The following is an 18289-nucleotide window of genomic DNA, read 5'->3' as shown; positions in this document are numbered from 1 at the left end:
TTGTTGAGGACTTGCTTTGGGGGGATTTTATTCTAATAATCTACTGTTTAAGAGTGCTGTTACCTAATTCTGGCAATCAGAAATCTTGAATAGAAATTCATGCAGGCCAACTTTTTTTTAATAACTAAGCTCTGCTACTCAGAAGACTTACTAAGGTTTGCCTTGGGGATAGTTATAAAGCTGCCACATTAAGTCCAAATTTGGCATACCATGAGTTACTAACATTAGTTATTTTCAAGCTGGAATTAATCAGTGTAATACTGCTGACTTCTCAAAACCACAAATAGGGTTTTTTTTTTATATAACCGGGTGAGGATACAGGCAGTCATAAAATATATGACAATACTTATTCATAGAGATAGGAATCATATCTTTTCTTGAAGGCTCTACTTTTTAGTCCTTGTTCAATAAGCATTACACAAAATCAGAATTTGTGTCAGGACATTGATTTTGGCACAGGACCCAGCATGCAAAACCCCAAAAAAGTTAAATTGGCCAAAGTAGAAGTTGGCCCATACTGAAGTTTTCTGAAGTTGCAGGTGAGTGTATTTTAGAGAGCAACATTGATTCATTAAGTGCTATTTATATGTGTATTCCTCAACGCTCACATATTTGTATGAATTGCTCTAGATTAAATGGCAGAGGATTAAGAACTTCCAGGACTGAATAATTATTGCATTATAACTCTCTTGTATGATTAATGCATATTGTATGTTTAATCCTTTGAATTAGGAGATTAATTGAATCGGAAAAAATACACTAAAAATCCTATATTAATGTAAAATAGTTATGTTTGTTTTTCATACGTAGCATTTTGTATATGTAGCCTGTACTCTGGAACATGATAGCATAGTATAATTCCTAATCATTATTCACACCCTTTCGATTTATGCTCAAATTTAAAGTTCATGTTGATTCTCAGTCTTTTATTATCATACATAAATATGAAAACTTCCCAATGGTAAAATTAATGTCTACTCTAATAAATTACCATAGAATTTAGTAGAATATACTAAACAAACGTTTGGTCTAAACCACACAGGACACATAGATAATGAAATTCTTTTATTATATTTTATTAAGAATTTAAGGTTGTCTCCAAGCAACTCATCTAGTAAGCAGTTAACAACTTGGTAATATTAGGTTTTGTAGCAGTGATGTATTTTGACTTGCTTATAAGAGGCAGTTCTTGAAATCACTAAGGGAAACATTTCTATCAACAAAGCCAAAGAATATAGGAAACAACATTTGTTCATTATGTTCATGTAGTTTGATATTAACACTTGCCACTGATGTTCTATTATGATAGATTCCTATGTATTAGACATTTGGTATGAATGCAGTACAGTTGTAATTATTCTCTCTCTGTATACGTCCATACATCAGAACAATGCATGGGGAACTGTTGAGTCATTCTGTTGTACTTTCTATGTCCTGAATACACGAATCATGTTTAGATATCTGCATGGCCAAAAGCTGCAAAGTTGCTTTAGAAACCTAGCCAAATAGTTAGCTTTTTCTTGATATTAGTAACAAAACTAGTATTTTAAGTACGTTCCTCTTTAATTAACATTGTTCATATGAAATTTTTGATCGACAATGAGAGTTTTAAATATTTAATAGCAAACATGTCAGTTGATTACAAAGCTGATTATATTAAAACAAGCTATCACTATCGTCACTGATGGTGCTGTGTAAATAAGTCACGGTCTGTACACCAGGAAAATACGTTATAATATGAAGGGAAGTGGGGGGAAGGGGGTCGCCATGGCAAAGACTGTTTCAGTGTACAGGTCACGACTCCACAGGGGTGAAAGCTTCTAATAACACTGAAGAACTAATGGACTATGTGCATTCAGTAACTGGAACTAGACTAATTTCTTTCTCTAAATCCAACACTTACATTAGTTCATTACATTCTGATATTTTAGAGATATATTCAGGCTTGCACCTTTCCCTGACAAGTAAAAGTGCGATCATATCTTCAGTGTGAAATGGTAATCTATGTGAAATTTCAAGGAAATAGTAGTAAATACAATGACATTCCTGTCTCGTCATCTTTTATTTCAGGCCCATAAGCATTTTTGCTGGTGAATGTAATGTATAAATTCAGGAGGGGTTGTGGCAATATGAAATAAAAAATGTTTTATTATATAGAGATATTTCACATTATGTGTTACAATGCCCTTCAGAAGAGAAGGGGTGTGTAGTTCACGGAAACTGAAACTCACAGCATATAATAGTGATAAGACATCTGTATTCGGTCATTTTGGATTCTTTACTATCTTTTTGACTACTTAAAGAACACTTTAAAAAGGCTGAATAAGCAAGGTATCAATGTATATGATAACCCCTTCTAAAAAGCATTGGCTGGGGCTGGTCAGCTTTCCAAGAATCATCAGATTATTTCACTAGGATCCAATACTGCGGAATGGAGGAGTTAGTACCCACTGGTATTTGGAGTATTAATAAGGCTCAGGTAAATTTTACCAATGCCAAAATCAGACTAAAGCTTGAGTAGAATAGAATCATAGAATGGTTAGGGTTGGAAAGGACCTTTAGATCATCTAGTTCCAACCCCCCTGCCATGGGCAGGGACACCTCACACTAACTCATATCACCCAAGGCCTTGTCCAATCTGGTCTTGAACACCGCCAGGGATGGAGCATTCACAACCTCCCTGGGCAACCTATTCCACTGCCTCACCACCCTAACAGGAAACAATTTCCTCCTTATATCCAACCTAAACGTCCTCTGTTTAAGTTTCAACCCATTAGCCCTTGTCCTTTCGCTACAGTCCCTAATGAAGAGTCCCTCCCCAGCATCCCTATAGCCCCCCTTCAGATACTGGAAGGCTGCTATGAGGTCTCCACACAGTCTTCTCTTCTCCAGGCTGAACAGCCCAAACTTTCTCAGCCTGTCTTCATATGGGAGGTGCTCCAGTCCCCTGATCATCCTTGTGGCCCTTCTCTGGACCTGTTCCATGTCCTTTTTATGTTGAGGACACCAGAACTGCACACAATACTGCAGGTGAGGTCTCACAAGAGCAGAGAAAAGGGGCAGGATCACCTCCTTCGACCTGCTGGTCACGCTCCTTTTGATGCAACCCAGGATATGGTTGGCTTTCTAGGCTGCAAGCGCACACTGAAGCCAGCTCATGTTCATTTTCTCATCAGCCAACATCCCCAAGTCCTTCTCCACAGGGCTGCTCTGAATCTCTTCTCTGCCCAACCTGTAGCTGTGCATGGGATTGCTCAGACCCAGGTGTAGGACCTTGCCCTTGTCATGGTTAAACTTCATAAGGTTGGCATCAGCCCACCCCACAAGCGTGTCAAGGCATTCCTGCCCTCCAGTGTATCAACTGAACCACACACCTTGGTGTCATCGGCAAACTTGCTGAGGGCGCACTCAATCCCACTCTCCATGTCAGCGACGAAGATGTTGAACAAGACTGGTCCCAACACCGATCCCTGAGGGATACCATTCATTACTGGTCTCCAGCCAGACGTTGAGCCATTGACCACAACTCTTTGCTTGTGGCCATCCAGACAGTTCTTTATCCACCGAGTGGTCCATTCATCAAATTGATGTCTCTCCAATTTAGAGACAAGGATGTCGTGTGGGACAATGTCGAACGCTTTACACAAGTCCAGGTAGATGATGTCAATGGCTGTACCCCTGTCCATCAGTTCTGTAGCCCATCATAGAAGGCCACCAAATTGGTCAGGCAGGATTTCCCCTTAGTGAAGCCATGCTGGCTGTCACCAAGCACCTTGTTGATTTTCGTGTGCCTTAGCATGCCTTCCAGGAGAATCTGCTCCAAGATTTTGCCAGGCACAGAGGTGAAACTGACTGCTCTGTAATTAACCAGGTCATCCATTTTCCGCTTCTTGAAAATGGGGGTTATATTTCCCTTTTTCCAGTCGTTGGAAACGTCACCTGACTGCCATGATTTTTCAAATATAATGGCCAGTGGCTTAGCAACCTCATTCGCCAGCTCCTTCAGGACCCGCCAATGGATCTCATCAGGACCCATGGACTTGTGCACATTCAGATTTTTAAGATGGTCTCGAACCAGATCCTCTTCTACAGGGGGCCCAAGGTCTTCATTCTCACAGTCCCTGCATCTGCCTTCCAAGACTTGGGTGGTGTGGTCAAAGCCTTTGCCAGTGAAGACTGAGGCAAAGAAGTCATTCAGAACCTCAGCCTTCTCCAAATCCAGGGTAGCCAGTTCTCCCAAGAGCTTCCTGAGGGGGCCTAGGTTCTCCCTAGTCTGTTTTTTGTTTGCTATGTACCTGTAGAATCCCTTCCTCTTATCCTTAATACCCCTAGCCAAGTTTAATTCTGACTGGGCCTTAGCTTTCTTAACCTGGTCCCTATCTTCCCGGACAACATCCCTGTACTCTTCCCAGGCTGCCTGTCCTTGCTTCCACTTATTATAAGCCTCTTTTTTTTATTTGAATTTTCCTCAGCAGCTCCTTATCCATCCAAGGAGGTCTCCTGGCCCTCCTGCTGCACTTCCTTCTAGTTGGGATGCAATACTCCTGAGCTTGTAGCAGGTGATCCTTGAATTTCAACGAAGAGTCTTGGGCCCCCCTGCCCTCTAGGGCTGTATCCCATGGAACCTTACTAAGCAGGTTCCTGAAGAGGCCAAAGTCTGCTCTTTTGAAGTCCAAGGCAGTGAGCTTGCTGCGCGCTCTTCTCACTGTCCTGAGGATCTCAAATTTGACCATCTCGTGATCGCTGCATCCAAGGCTGCCCTGTAGCGTCACATTTCCAACGAGCTCTTCCCTGTTGGTGAGCACGAGGTCAAGTGTGGCACCTCTCTTTGTCGGCTCCTCTATTACTTGCAGAAGGAAGTTGTCTTCCACACAATCGAGGAACCTTCTGGATTGCTTCTGCCGGGCTGTACCGTCCTTCCAGCAGATGTCAGGGTAGTTGAAGTCACCCATGAGAACAAGGGCCTGCGAGTGTGAGGCTTTTCCTATCTGTCTGTGGAGTGCTTCATCCGCAGGTTCTCCTTGATCAGGCGGTCTGTAACAGATCCCCACAGTAATGTCTCCCATAGCTATATTCCCTTTAACCCTGACCCACAAACTCTCTGTGGACTGCTCACCTGTCCCCAGACAGAGTTCCATACTCTCCAGCCTATCCCTAACATAAAGAGCAACTCTCCCTCCCCGCCTGCCAGGCCTGTCTTTTCTAAAAAGCCTGTAACCTTCCATTCCAACACCCCAGTCATAGGAGCCATCCCACCATGTTTCTGTGATGCCTGTTATATCATACCCCCGTAGACGTGCACACATCTCTAATTCCTCTTGTTTGTTCCCCATGCTATGGGCATTTGTATAGAGGCATCTGAGCTGAGCTCCAAATGAAGCCGGCTCATTGGCTGGAGCGGCTGGGATATCTCTACATTGCTCCGAGCATTTATAATAGGTGCTGGCAACTGACTGGGAGTGTTGGGATGGAATGATGCCCCCCTTCACCAACACATCTAGTTTAAAGCCTCCTTGACCAGTCTGGCAAGCCTCCTAAAAAAACCTGCTCTTTCCCTTCTTTATCAGACCAGCTCCACCAGCCCCCACTAGACTTGGCCTACAAACTTGGGTCCCGTGTTCAAGACACCCAAAACCCTGACTATGACACCACCCTTTTAACCATTTATTAACCTGGCCAATCCTCCTAGCTTTTTTTAGGTCCTCCCCTGTATCCTGGAGAATTGACGAAAAGACTATCTGAGCTCCAGAGCCCCTAACCACCTCCCCCAGGGCTCTGTAGTCCTTCTTTATGTTCCCCAGGCTATTACTATCTATATCCCTAGCACCCACATGTATCACCAGGAGTGGGTAATAGTCCATGGGACTTACTAGAGCAGGCAGCCTCTCTGCAACATCCCTGATCCGTGCCCCCGGTAGGCAACACACCTTCCTTGAGACCAGGTCAGGCCGACAGATGAGTGCTTCTGTCCCTTTCAGTGTAGAGTCCCCTACTACTACAACCCGCCGCTTTTTCCTAGCAGCACCAGTAGAGATCTTTAGCGGTGCATCAGCCGGCTGTTTCTGGCTCAAGTGCGTTTCCTCATTATCCCCCTGCAGGACAGCAAAGTGGTTCTGCGTGGAGACAGGGGATTTAGGGGGAAGCCCCTTGCTTTTGGTTGTCCTTTTCCTCCTTTTTTTTTTTTTTTTTTTTTGTCACTAATTCCCAGCCTCGTAGGTTAACGGCCTCCTTCTTTCCTTCATGGGCTAGAGGTGAAGCTCGAGGCCCCTGCACGGTTTGGGCCTGGAGCAAGCATTCCTGCTTCCTCTCAGCTTCTCTGACATCTCGCAGCCTATTGACAGCATCCCGCAGCTCAGCCCCTGCTGCAGGAGGACCTCCACCAGGGAGCACCGAGTGCAGCCCTGCCCATTGCGCACGTTTCCCTCACCAGACCAGTGCAGGCACTCTCCTCTCTGCACCCCGAGCTCTGCACTGCAGCCTCCCCTCTTGTCGGCTCTGTCTGGGTGCCTACGCTGGCCACCTCCGGGGCAGCCAGAGCAGAGCTTCCAGACCGGGCCCTGCTTATACGGCGAGTGCCCACCATCCCGCTCGAACTGCCGCGCAAACTGCCTCAACCCCGCGGGTTCGCAGCGCTCCTGGTCGCTCGCGCTCCCTGGGGCAGGGCTGGTGCCGCTGCCCCTGGTTCCGCCCCGTGTGAGTCAGCTGCTCGCTCTCGTCAGCTGAGCTGCCGGCTCCCGGGCAGGTCCTGTCGAGGACTTGAGGCTCCCTCGGTGTCTCTTGTCGCTATGAGGTGAGGCTCCTGGACGCTGATCTCCCCCCCCGATCCGGTGTTGAAGGCGTCCTCTCTCGAGCTACTTACCTCAGCAATTCGTTCTAGTTCTAGCAGAAGACAGATTTGGAGTTGCTCTTGATAGTTAAGCTTCTTTCTTTAACACTGTTCTTCAGGTTTCTGTTGAGAGTCAGGTCTTTATTTCAGTTACATTTTCAGACACTTTTAAAGCTCAGCCGTGCCATAAGCTGAGAAGTCTTCTTTCACAGGGAATCATCAAATTATTGCAAGCGAAACTACCTAGCTCCAAGTTTTTTCTTCCCACAGTTCATCCCAGTCCTGTATTGATAAGACCTCCATGAGCTCACCAGGGGCATCATCAGTATGGGACTGAGACTAGGTCAGGTAAAGCACGTGTCATGTGCTACAGCTTGCTCCAGCCTCTGATTTTGTGGTCTTTTGAAAGTTAAAATACCTATTTTTATTTATTCTAAATGTTTTAGGAAGAACTTAGACAAATATCCATCACAGGTTAGATGGAGTAACCTGACCTTGTGTTATGTGAAGGATTAGCTACATACTTATGATCACTTCATGAGAATGACAGTCACATTCCCATGAATCTTAGAAAAGGTTTTTTATAAGACTGCAGAGGTGATTTGTACAATTTTATAAATAAGTATTTTATATACCTATATAAATATATATGGCAAAAAAGAAAAAAAAAAAAAAAAAGAAGGTAACATGCCAAAATTCGGTTTTGGTCTGTCTCTGAGTTAAAGCTATTGAAAACTAGAGCTTTCACAGAATATAGAGATTTCCTTCTTCTAAACAACTTGAGGGATAAGTAATTATTAATAGCTGAAGGAATGGTTATACTAATTCTAGATATTCCAGCCATAAAAATACTAAATAGTGAAAAAAACAAAAAATGCTAGAGCAAATACTGTGCGTATCTTTGGCTTATGACAATTTATCAATGGAACCATTACAGAGAAGCAAAATTGACAAAGAATTAAGAGGCCAAAGTAAGAGCCCAGTGAAGGCATGAATCACACACTGTTGCCCTGACTTTAAATTGAAGCATATTTTGCATTATAACGCAGTACCCATTGCATTTCTATGGACAGTGGGAATACTGTGGCAAATTTATCCGTCCTATTTGAAAAAAAATAATAGTATCATTAGTAGTCTGCATGTGCACATCTCTGGTGCACACATTCACCATAAAGTACATTGGGATCTTATAAGTTTACTGTCACAGCCTTGATAGGGACTGTGCTCTGTACTTCTTTGGTTTGAGGATAGACAAGCCAAGGCTTTGGGAAGGGGAAAGCAGGAGTGTTGTAGGGATTCCCTAGAAGTCTATTTGCCCTAAAACCCTGATGTGCAAAGTTGAGCAGGTTCTTGAGCATGCTTTCTGTCATTCTAGTCACTGTTACTGATTAGCTACCAATAGTATCTGACCAGTATCCTGGCTCTGTGACATGCAGGAGTCACTGGACCAGGGCTTGGCAGAGCTCAGGATATTGCGCTTCCTGGCTCAGCATCACAGCAGCTCCCTACTGAAGATGGGGTTTTATGAAAATGTGGCTGTATCTATTCCCATCTAAATACTGATTATTCAGATAGCTTTTACCATCTCATATTAAAAGTCATTGCAATAGCAACCTGATAAAGCCCCTTGCTATTTGGAGAGTCACCAGACGTAAAGTAATTGCCTGAATGTCTCTCTGTCTGCCTAGCTAGTCCCATGGGCAAGATGAACCTGAGCATACAGGAGAAATTTGCATTACCTCAAGACCAAGTGTCTTATGAAAATAAGTTAAAATTTTTGTTTGACATATTAACTGAATGTAACCCAACATAACTTAGTAGGTTAATTAAGAAAATCTAGGAGAGATCACAGAGGTGATACTTTCTTTTTTTAATTAAAACTTAATTTTTGACTGAACATAACAGGTCTCATAGAATCCTTCCATGTCTTCATATTATTTGGATATTTTTATACTGTGATCTGAACCATAATCTCTAGTCAATAAAATATACAGAGGCGAACTCTGGATCAGTTAGTATTAGGAAACTGCAGAACAGACATGCAGAAGATCTGACTGAAAATAATGTATGTAGCAGCTTACAATCAGAGTATTATTTTTCTGGTTATGCTTTTTGAATGAATTGTTACCATAAGACAACAATAAATGCTGCTATTACTGAATCATGTTTTTGTTCTGGCATTTCTACAGCTGGAAGTTTCTACACTGGGAAATTTTAAGTAGTGTTTACCAGAGGGGAAAATACAAATTTCAGAATTTTATGAAAAATTCAGACCTGTCAAGAATGAAGCAAAAGTTATGGAGCTTCATATAGATTTTTTTTTTTTCTTTCTTATGGAGTTGTGCAAGAAGGTAACAAAGAAAAGCTAAATTAGTCTAGAATTATCAATGTTCCCACCATTTTCTCATGAAACTATTTCCAGCTAGTAGCGCAAAAGATTTCCCTGTAAACTCATTTGGTTTATTCTGACAAGCTTTAAATTCAGTCATCCTTTAAGACTGTGATATACAAAGTGTCATATCAGGTTGCTGAATCCTTGAACCTCCAGGAAATCTTACCATGCTCCTGATGTACCAGTGGGGCTGCTAAAACCATCAGGTGACATTCAAAATTATTCCCTTTGCAACTGCTCTGGGTTCTGCATCAACTCTTCTACTCGTTGTTATAAGACAGAATAGAGAAAAAAAAAGTGTAGGCACTAAAATAAGATGATTGCGGGTATTTTTGCTTTGGAATAGCAGTGCTAGTAAGTAACTACTTTTGTCTGAGCAAAGGCTTATTTTACATTTTTCCATTTCATTGCATCTCCTTTTTATTTCACCATCCAAATAGCCAATTTCTTGTGTAATACTTTTCCATCTTTTTGCCTTATAGAACATGATGTGGATCATTGAAATTAGCCAAGGTCATTTAGTGTATTCCGCTGTCAAAACAAAGAAGTCATGGGCATGGTGATTTAATAACTTTCTGTCAGAAAATCTTACTGCAGCAAAACAAATTAAGGGTGGCTAGCTCAGTGGTAGAACTGTAGAAGACATTAGAGTGATTTGATTTTATCCCACCTTTTATGGGCTGTTGCTGAAGACATTTTTTAGGGCAGAATATACAAATGAACGCCATTGATAAGCTATTAGCATTGCCTACATGGCAAAGCAAGTGTAGGATTTAAATATTTGACTATATTGATAATAATATACAATAACACATCATTATGTAGTGCGTAGCATGTATATTGTTGTGCTTTTGTCCTCTGAAGGTGTGATGCATGTCTTGTCTCCTTCCAATAAGTATTTCCATTTAAAGTTGCAGTATTCATTTTCTTGAAAGAAAATGTTGGGTACTGTTCCTTACTGGCAGAATTAAGTGTTGGTCAGGTATGGCCTCCCTGAATACAAGTACTGATAAGTCTTCCTATTTAGCATACATGTTTTAAATATATATACTTTCTTCAATGTCATGGAAACCATATTTACAATAGGAATAGCATATTTACATGCAGGGTTGAATGGTGGCACTGCGTAGTTCTTTTTTAGCTTCCTTATGAGGGAGAGGAGTAAATATTGTCAGATAGTTTTTCTATGACCCTCTTGCCTCATAAAATGGACAAAATGTAGTAGAATGTTAACATGTCATATTTTAAACACGATCATGGTAGTTAAGAGGGCCAGTTAGTGATGACAGTAGGTAACTGGCTCAGGTTTAGGGCTAATAAACCTGATGAAAACAGCTACAGTCAGTGTTGAAGGGTATGCGATGGAATGATCTGAGAAAGCTTTGTTCTACTTTCCAGGGATTTCGGTTAAATGTTATTTATTGTTTCCTGCTGCTGTTGTTGCCTGCTCTTACTGTTTTGAGGCTGCCCTCTATTAAGAGAAGAAAACAAACATTTATATTCTTTCTATGAGCATCCCCTTTTCTGTTTTATTCAATGTTTTTTGTTATCTTTATGTTGTGTATAGTTATATTATTATTTTTCCCTGTTGGAGCTAATCAAACTCTTTAGCAAATTATCTTACATGAGAAATGTAAGACACTTTTTGTACAAATAAATTTCAAAGTATTTGAAGATAAATACTCTGGGCATAATCTCTATATCAGGAGTTCCAGTCACATGACGAAAAAGCCAGCACTTGTAAACTCACCCCGCAAGCATGAGTTGTAGCTGCTGCCTGGCTCCCATTAGTTCACATCACAGAGTATATCTTACCTGCATTTTCAGTGTATATGTGTCAGAGACAGCTTTTCAGAGAGGAGAAACCAGGGGCTGACACCAAATGCTTATAAAACATTAGTAACCTTGAGGCATAGAGAGAATAATAGCACACAGTTTATATATATATATTTTTTTTTATCTAGCTATTGTCACCAATATTTGGGGTGCAGGGGATACATCAGACATACTGAAATCTTATTTAGAAGAAGTAATGTTTTTTTTTTTGTTTCCTTTTAAGTATTTTTTCTTTTTCAGAATATACAGGAACTTTATACTTTACATCTATAGAGTAACAATTAATACTTATTACATTAACTAATAGTAAATTTACATCTGATGAGGAAGAAATGTATCTGAGACACCTGTCCGTCAGTAAAATATGTGATTATTAAATTTCCATGGTCTCTTACTCCAGTGATGTCTTTTACCTATTCATTGCTCATATCAACAGTTTTAAAATAACTGGGCAACCTGATGTTTGAAGTGAGGAAGAAAATTAAGTGAAACTCACATGCTGAAAAATGTGGTGTTGGTCCTTCTAAAGCTGTTTATAAAGTCGACCTAAATTTACAAAACGGGATCAAATTGAAGACAGAAAAGAGCAAATTCTGGGTCTAGCATCACATAATTTGTCAGAAATGCAGTTGTCAGTTTTCTGCCTCAGGAGTCCTCAGCCACGCTAAATTATGAAACTCAGTTTCAAGTTCATTCACTCTCTGCCTGAGGGGACTTGGCTTCCCAGCTCCTTATCTTCCCAAGGTGAATAAGCAAATGAGCAAACTACAAGATGTTCTATGTGGGGGGTGCTTTTGTTCCTTGTGGCACTCTTTGTGGAATGAACAGTTAAACATTTATTGTAGCAAATACTTGAAGTTCCAGTGTGTTCATTTGAATTCTCATGGCAAAGAGTCATTTCTGGTCTCCCACTTGTTTCCATCTCAGCAATTAGTTGTCATTAACCAAAGAGGGTTAATTCTGGGAGTCCCACTTGGAACACATATGCCTTTATACAGCATCAACTTGCCTGGCCATTTACATACACTGTATTTTGACTTTTCACGCAGTACAGATTATAGCTGAAAAGAACTCACCATTTTTCCTTTAGACAAGAACTTTAATTTCTTACTGCATCCCACTTCTTGCATTTTGCAATTTTGAGCTCATGAAACTGTATAATCAAAAGTCTTAGTACTTTTCAAATTGTGTAATACAGTTTAAAAATTAAAGTTGCCATAATTTCTTAGACTATGATAAACAAGATGTCACCAGTTTTAAGGGAGATTGATAATATTCAGTGGTGTGAAGAAGTTCACTTTGACAGTGTGAGAAATAACTCTTGGTCTTCCACTAGGAAGGAAGAGTATGCACAGAGCATACAAAAACTGGTTTTCAGAATTCAGTATATACTCTCTGGAAGATTTGAGTAATCTTTTCTCCACAAAAATCTGTGTCAAGAAAATGTAACTTATTCTATAAAACACAGGAGTAATGCCTAAAATTTGAGGTATCTGTGAAATGTACGCATTAAAATACTCTGATGTGAGATGGAAAGAGTTAAAAGTTGTGGGAGAAAGAAAATAAAAAGTTACCACGGGAAAGTACAGGAAGTAAAAGGCAAGTAAAAAAGAATCACTGGAAGTAATCAAGAACAGGTTGCCCAAAGTGGTAGATTCTTCATCCCTGACAGTGTTCGAGGCCAGGTTGGATAGGACCTTGGGTGACATGGTCTAGTGTGAGGCATCCCTCCCCTTGGCAGGGGGGTTGGAACTAGATGATCTCGAGGTCCTTTCCAGCCTTAACTATTCTATGAAAAAAAAACAACTGGGGACAATACTGGGACCAGTCAATAACAAGGTTCAATAAAATCATTTATATGAGTACTAGTAAAACAGACCTGTTTTTAAGTCAATATTCTCTGTTTGGAAATACATGCATGAAAGAGTAGGAACATGTTCCCACTGCACTGACTCATATAAGAAAATAAGACTTTGCCAGGAGACTCTCTAACCTAAGAATATTTTGTCTTCCTGTGCATATGCAGCGATAGGAATCTATGGCTCAGCAGCATTTCTTTGTGGTTGTTACACAGTCTGCCTGTGTCTTTCCGATTATTGGTACTTGTCCTTTAGAACATCATAGATCTTACCACAGTTGCTCCACACACAACTTGTCTAGCAGGTAGTGCACAACATATGTTTTAACTAGTCAAAAGTTACAATTTGTCATCATGTTCTTACAGGTATTGAATGGAAGAAACTACTTACTTCCATACTACATTCTACCAACTTCTATTCCTTGAATTTTGGAGAGAGAAAAATTCACCTGAATTCCAAACTGTAAAGTTCAGAAAATTTTCAGATGACATAATATGATACTGCTTCAGTCCTGTTACTAAATAAATATAATAGAATTGTAATAAATGTGAATCGCATATAATCTATACTGTTTGCATAGACAATAGACAGATTAATAATTTCTAGTAATACTATTTTTTAAACCCAACACATTATGCCAAGAAAATATAGACCTAATTTACTGCTCTCTGTGTAGGTAATGTTCTCTCTAGTTAAGTTCATTAACAACCTCTTCAAGCGTGAAAATTCTTGTTAAAAAAAAAAATTGAAAAAGCAGTGTGCAATAATCAAAAAATAAATTAGGATGAGACCTGAATCCTACTGGAATTAATGACAACAGTTCCATAACCTTAGGCTTCTATACTGGGCATATCCAAACCAAAACATGAGCTTAATTTTTTTTTTTTTAATCACTTATATTCAGGAGCTGTTTAAGCATTTACATATGCAAAAGGATTTATTTTTTTTTTTTTTTTAATGCTACATCTGGAGAAGGATGAAGCATATTTAAAGATGAGGATGTGAATGTGACCCATTCTGTGCAAAGCAATAGTGTTTTCTGGCATAGAACTTTTGAATAAGACCGCTGTTGTTGTATTGGCTGCTCTCTGAGTGTCCCTTTTTAACTGTGAAATATTGTGGCAGAACATATCTATGAAGTCAAATTATCTGAGACTATGTTTAGCATATTTCTAAAATATTTTATGTCTATCTAGTCATTCTAAAAATCCATTTAAAGGTACCAAAGTATTAAAAATGCTGTCTGGAAGATTATGGGAAAATAGACCATTGTCAGCCCTCAAATTTTTCAAAGGAAGTGATGACCACAGAGATTAAAGAGGAGTAATTAACAGCAGAACAGGTTATGATTCCAAACATAGGTTTATCCAGTGCGCAGTGGCACTTTTCTGCCTTCATCATGATGCAGCTTATTTTCCACACTTATGTGAGATGATGTCTTGTACCCAGAACAAGATCAAACAAAGAGAAAGCATCTCTATTTTAAAATAAAAGACTCAATTGTAGTAGTTGAAGCCTCAAACACATCTCTTTGCCTTGTATATAGAAGCTCGATATACTCACTTGTTAAGAACTATATATGGTCTTTTAAACAAATGCACTTTTTAATTATCAGCAGGCAATTCAATTTGTTGCTGTCTGAGGTACTTTTTATTTTCTAATGGTCTTTGATATTTGATAGCCTCTTTCAAAATTATGCATCAGATATAGGACCTACAACTTGTTTAATTGACTTTTTTCCCTCTTAACGATGTGCATCTCCTAGAATTTTGGCAGAAGTGAATCCAGCTACATGTTGAAAAGGCAGCTTTTTGTGTCAGATGACGTATAAAGGTGATGGGATCCCAGCCAAAGCCTGCTGACCCCCAGAGGATCTTTTCAGAGTAGGGACACGGGAGCTGTGACCTATGTACTTTTGTCAAAGCAGCAGATGTGTATGAGAGGAAATGACCTCTGCTGAAGGACAGGAGCTGTTAGTGGCTCTGCCCCCTTTTTGTGAGATCTCTGCTTAGTCAGAAACTCTTCCTTTCAGATTTTATTTCCTGCTCTTAAGGTAAAACTCTGGTATTGAAGGAATAATCTCAATCTTTTTATTAAATTTGAACATGCTAATGAGGTGCTGCCGTGGCATGCTGCCTCAGTGTTACTCTAAGACAGTTTCAGCAACTGCCCCAAAAGAATAGCTTGTTCCCTGAGCTGGTTGTGTCTTAATTTCTGTAAACATTTGTTTAGCTGTATTCTTTGATATTGACTCTTATGGTTTATTTATTAAAACCAAACTTGTTCATTTAATGAGCATTCAAATTTTTTTTACTTGCCAAACTAAATTCTTGAACAAAAATAAAACCAAGTGAAGTCACATGTATTTTGAAATATTTATGGTAAAACAGTTCTATCTAGGATCAAGGCATTGTAAAAAGCGACACAGACTGACATTAAAAAAAGAATTCACAATTCAGAAGTAGGAAAACAGTTGTCATTTAGGAAATTTGAGCTGGTTTACTTCATTGAAAGACAACAAAGTGGTAGAGGAATAGCAGAAAATGTGCAGGTATTTCTTAGGTTTTGTCGTGGTTTAAACCCAGTCAGGTAATTCGTTCGCTCACTTCCCCCCCTTTCTTGCCCTCCCCCTGCTCTCAGAGGGACGGAGAGGAGAATCAAAAGAATGCAACTCCCACGGGTTGAGATAAGAACAGTTTAGTAACTAAGGTATAACACAAATCACTACTGCTACCACCAATGATAATAATGATAAAGGAAATAACAAGGGAAGAGAATACAACACCTCACCACCCGCTGACCGATAACTCGCCCCCCAAGCCCGACCAAGCTCCGACCGATACCTCCTCCAACCCTGCAGTCTCCCAGCCCTTCCGGCTAACTCCCAGTTACATCCTGGGCATGACGTGCTGTGGTATGGAATACCTCTTTGGTCAGTTTGGGTCAGGTGTCCTGTCTCTGCTTCCTCCTGGATTCCCCTCCTCCCTGGCAGAGCATGAGGCTCACAAAGTCCTTGGCCAAACCCAAACATCCTTGTTATCAGCTCTGTTCCCAGGCTGAAAGTCAAAACACTGCACTGCACCAGCTACCAAGAAGGAGAAAAATGACTGCTACTGCTGAACCCAGGACAGGTTTCTACAGGAAACGCATCAATATAATTTTAAATTTTAAAACTAACTGCACATTGGGGCATCAAGAGGATAAAATAGGATAGGAATAAGTTCTGTTCTACAAATTGTTCTGTGAAATGTGCAGTTACATAAAACCAAAACTGTTCAGACATCCTGAGTACTGGCATTTAAAGTACATTGTAATTAAAAATACTTATGTGAAGTGCAGCTGTTCTGCTTTCTGCCATGAATTGATGTTCATAATTTACATTAAAAATAATCAGAGAATTACTCACAAATTTAAATGGACATAGTGTGGAGCCCATAATCCTGCTTTCTCGTAACTTGAATGTCTTATGATGTATAAAAATATAATGTGCTCTGCTAGTCCTCCAGGAAAACCAAGGTTTGCTTCCTGCCCTTAACATGGGAGCTGGATGTTTTGATTTTTAGAGAGATAAGAAAACAAACCCAAACTGAATTCATGTTGCTCATAATGTCTGATATTAGAGGGATGGATAAAACACAGTGATCTTCAAACTGTAATTTCCCCCTCTTGAGCTTAATGGAAAAATGCTTTAGATAGCAACATACCTTTTAGTGACACGATGTGTATTATTTTTTAGATGAAGTAAAATGGGGATCATGGATGCTTCCTCTACTACTGAAAAGGTTACTGGTTTCTATGTGTGTGTCCTATTTGGAGTGTTACAAAGGACAACCGACAAGATGAAAGATAAAAAGATACCCTTACATGATCCTCACAGAAAATCAGGCTTTGTATTAATTGAAAACTTTTTGTTTTGTAGTCCACCGTTATGTGCCAGGTTAGTTGATGCTACCTTGAAACTGTTGTAAAAACATGAATCATTCCAGTACTAATGCTATTGTGGGATGTAAAAGCTAGTGAATATTTCCTTTTAAATGCAGAGATTCACAATCTCATTATTTACATCCCTTAAAAAATTCATACATTACATTTAACATTCTGCCAATCCAGGATTTTTTTCCCTCCTGATGACAAAACAGTCTGCATCTGGGAAGAGCCATTTGCAAAATGCCTCATATTTTCATAGAACCCTAGAAGGGTGTGGGTTGGAAGGGACCTTCAAGATCATCTAGCTCCAAAGCCCCTGACATGGGCAAAGACAGCTTCCAGTAGACAAGGTTGCTCAAAGACCTGTCCGACCTGGCCAAGGATGGGGCAGCCACAGATTCTCTGGGCAACCTGTGCCAGTGTCTCACCACTCTCACAGTAAAGAACTTCTTCCTTATATGTAATCTAAAACTACTCTTTTTCAGTTTAAAGGTATTTCCCCTTGTACTATCCCTACCTGCCCTTGTAAAAGGTCCCTCTCCAGTGTTCTTGTAGGCCTCTTCAGGTACTGGGAGGCTGACTCATAACAAAGTCAGAAAGAACCCATGCTGCATACCTAAGGATATGCATAATATATATGATACAACCTTAAGGATGTACATAAATCATATGCAAGATCCCAGTATGCAGCAGGAGAGAGAAGCTGTGTGTAATGAGAATTCACATAGAGCTGCCCAGCAACTGGGCTGTGTTGGACCCTAGCTCAATAGAGGTTTGTGTCTACCCTGATACACATATAAAAGGAACCACAGTGCTTTCAAAGTATTTATCCCTCCAGTAATTGTGTAAGGAAAGTCTCTTGGTTTTAATAAAGCTGCTATTAGTGTTCACTACAGGATCCAGGAAGCCCTTTTCAATATGTGGAGTATAAACAAAGGTAGAAATTGCTGTTGGCTCGTGTTAGCACTAGTTAAAATCATCTTCCAAGTAAAAAGTAATGTGAATGAAATACAATTCTTGTTAACGGATACATCTGCAGGCCTTTACTTCTGACTTCAGCTGTGAAAGTGCTTCTCATATCTTTCGTTTTCCCCTGATGAAGGCGCAGCTGTGCACTTAGGGACTTGACAAAGAGTGTGATTAAGAATTCTAGACTTCCAAAATAATTTATCTGCCTTCAAAAAGGGTTGTTGTTAGCGACTAATTCTTGGTGAGATTTTTTATTGTCTTGGTTTTGTGGGCATTTTTGGTGGTAGAAGCACGAAAAAAATGTAGCAGCTTAGTAAAACTTTGTGTCTTCCAGCATTTATATGGTGTTTCAATTTGATTTTGAGGTCTGGAAGAGCAAGTCACAGACTCCCATAAAATCTGAAAACGTCTAGTTCAAATAGAGATTACTGGAGTTTCTTGGGTTTTGGTTGTTTTGTTTTTGTTTTGTTTTGGTTGTTT

The 18289-nt window shown here is 40.1% G+C and overlaps 1 protein-coding gene across 1 annotated transcript in view; it reads left to right on the top strand.

Annotated features, from left to right (window-relative positions):
* The window catches only part of LRP1B (LDL receptor related protein 1B), a 794792-nt gene that overhangs the window by 300522 nt on the left and 475981 nt on the right, over positions 1-18289 (top strand). The window lies entirely within an intron of this gene.

This window comes from Pezoporus flaviventris, unplaced genomic scaffold (assembly GCF_033815535.1).
Source record: "Pezoporus flaviventris isolate CSIRO_AGI_PZ_B2104156 unplaced genomic scaffold, CSIRO_AGI_Pfla_v1 ptg000001l, whole genome shotgun sequence".
In the NCBI taxonomy this organism is placed as follows: Eukaryota; Metazoa; Chordata; class Aves; order Psittaciformes; family Psittacidae; genus Pezoporus; species Pezoporus flaviventris.
The sequence above is the reverse complement of the archived record's forward strand: the minus strand, read 5'-3'. Positions and strand labels throughout refer to the sequence as shown.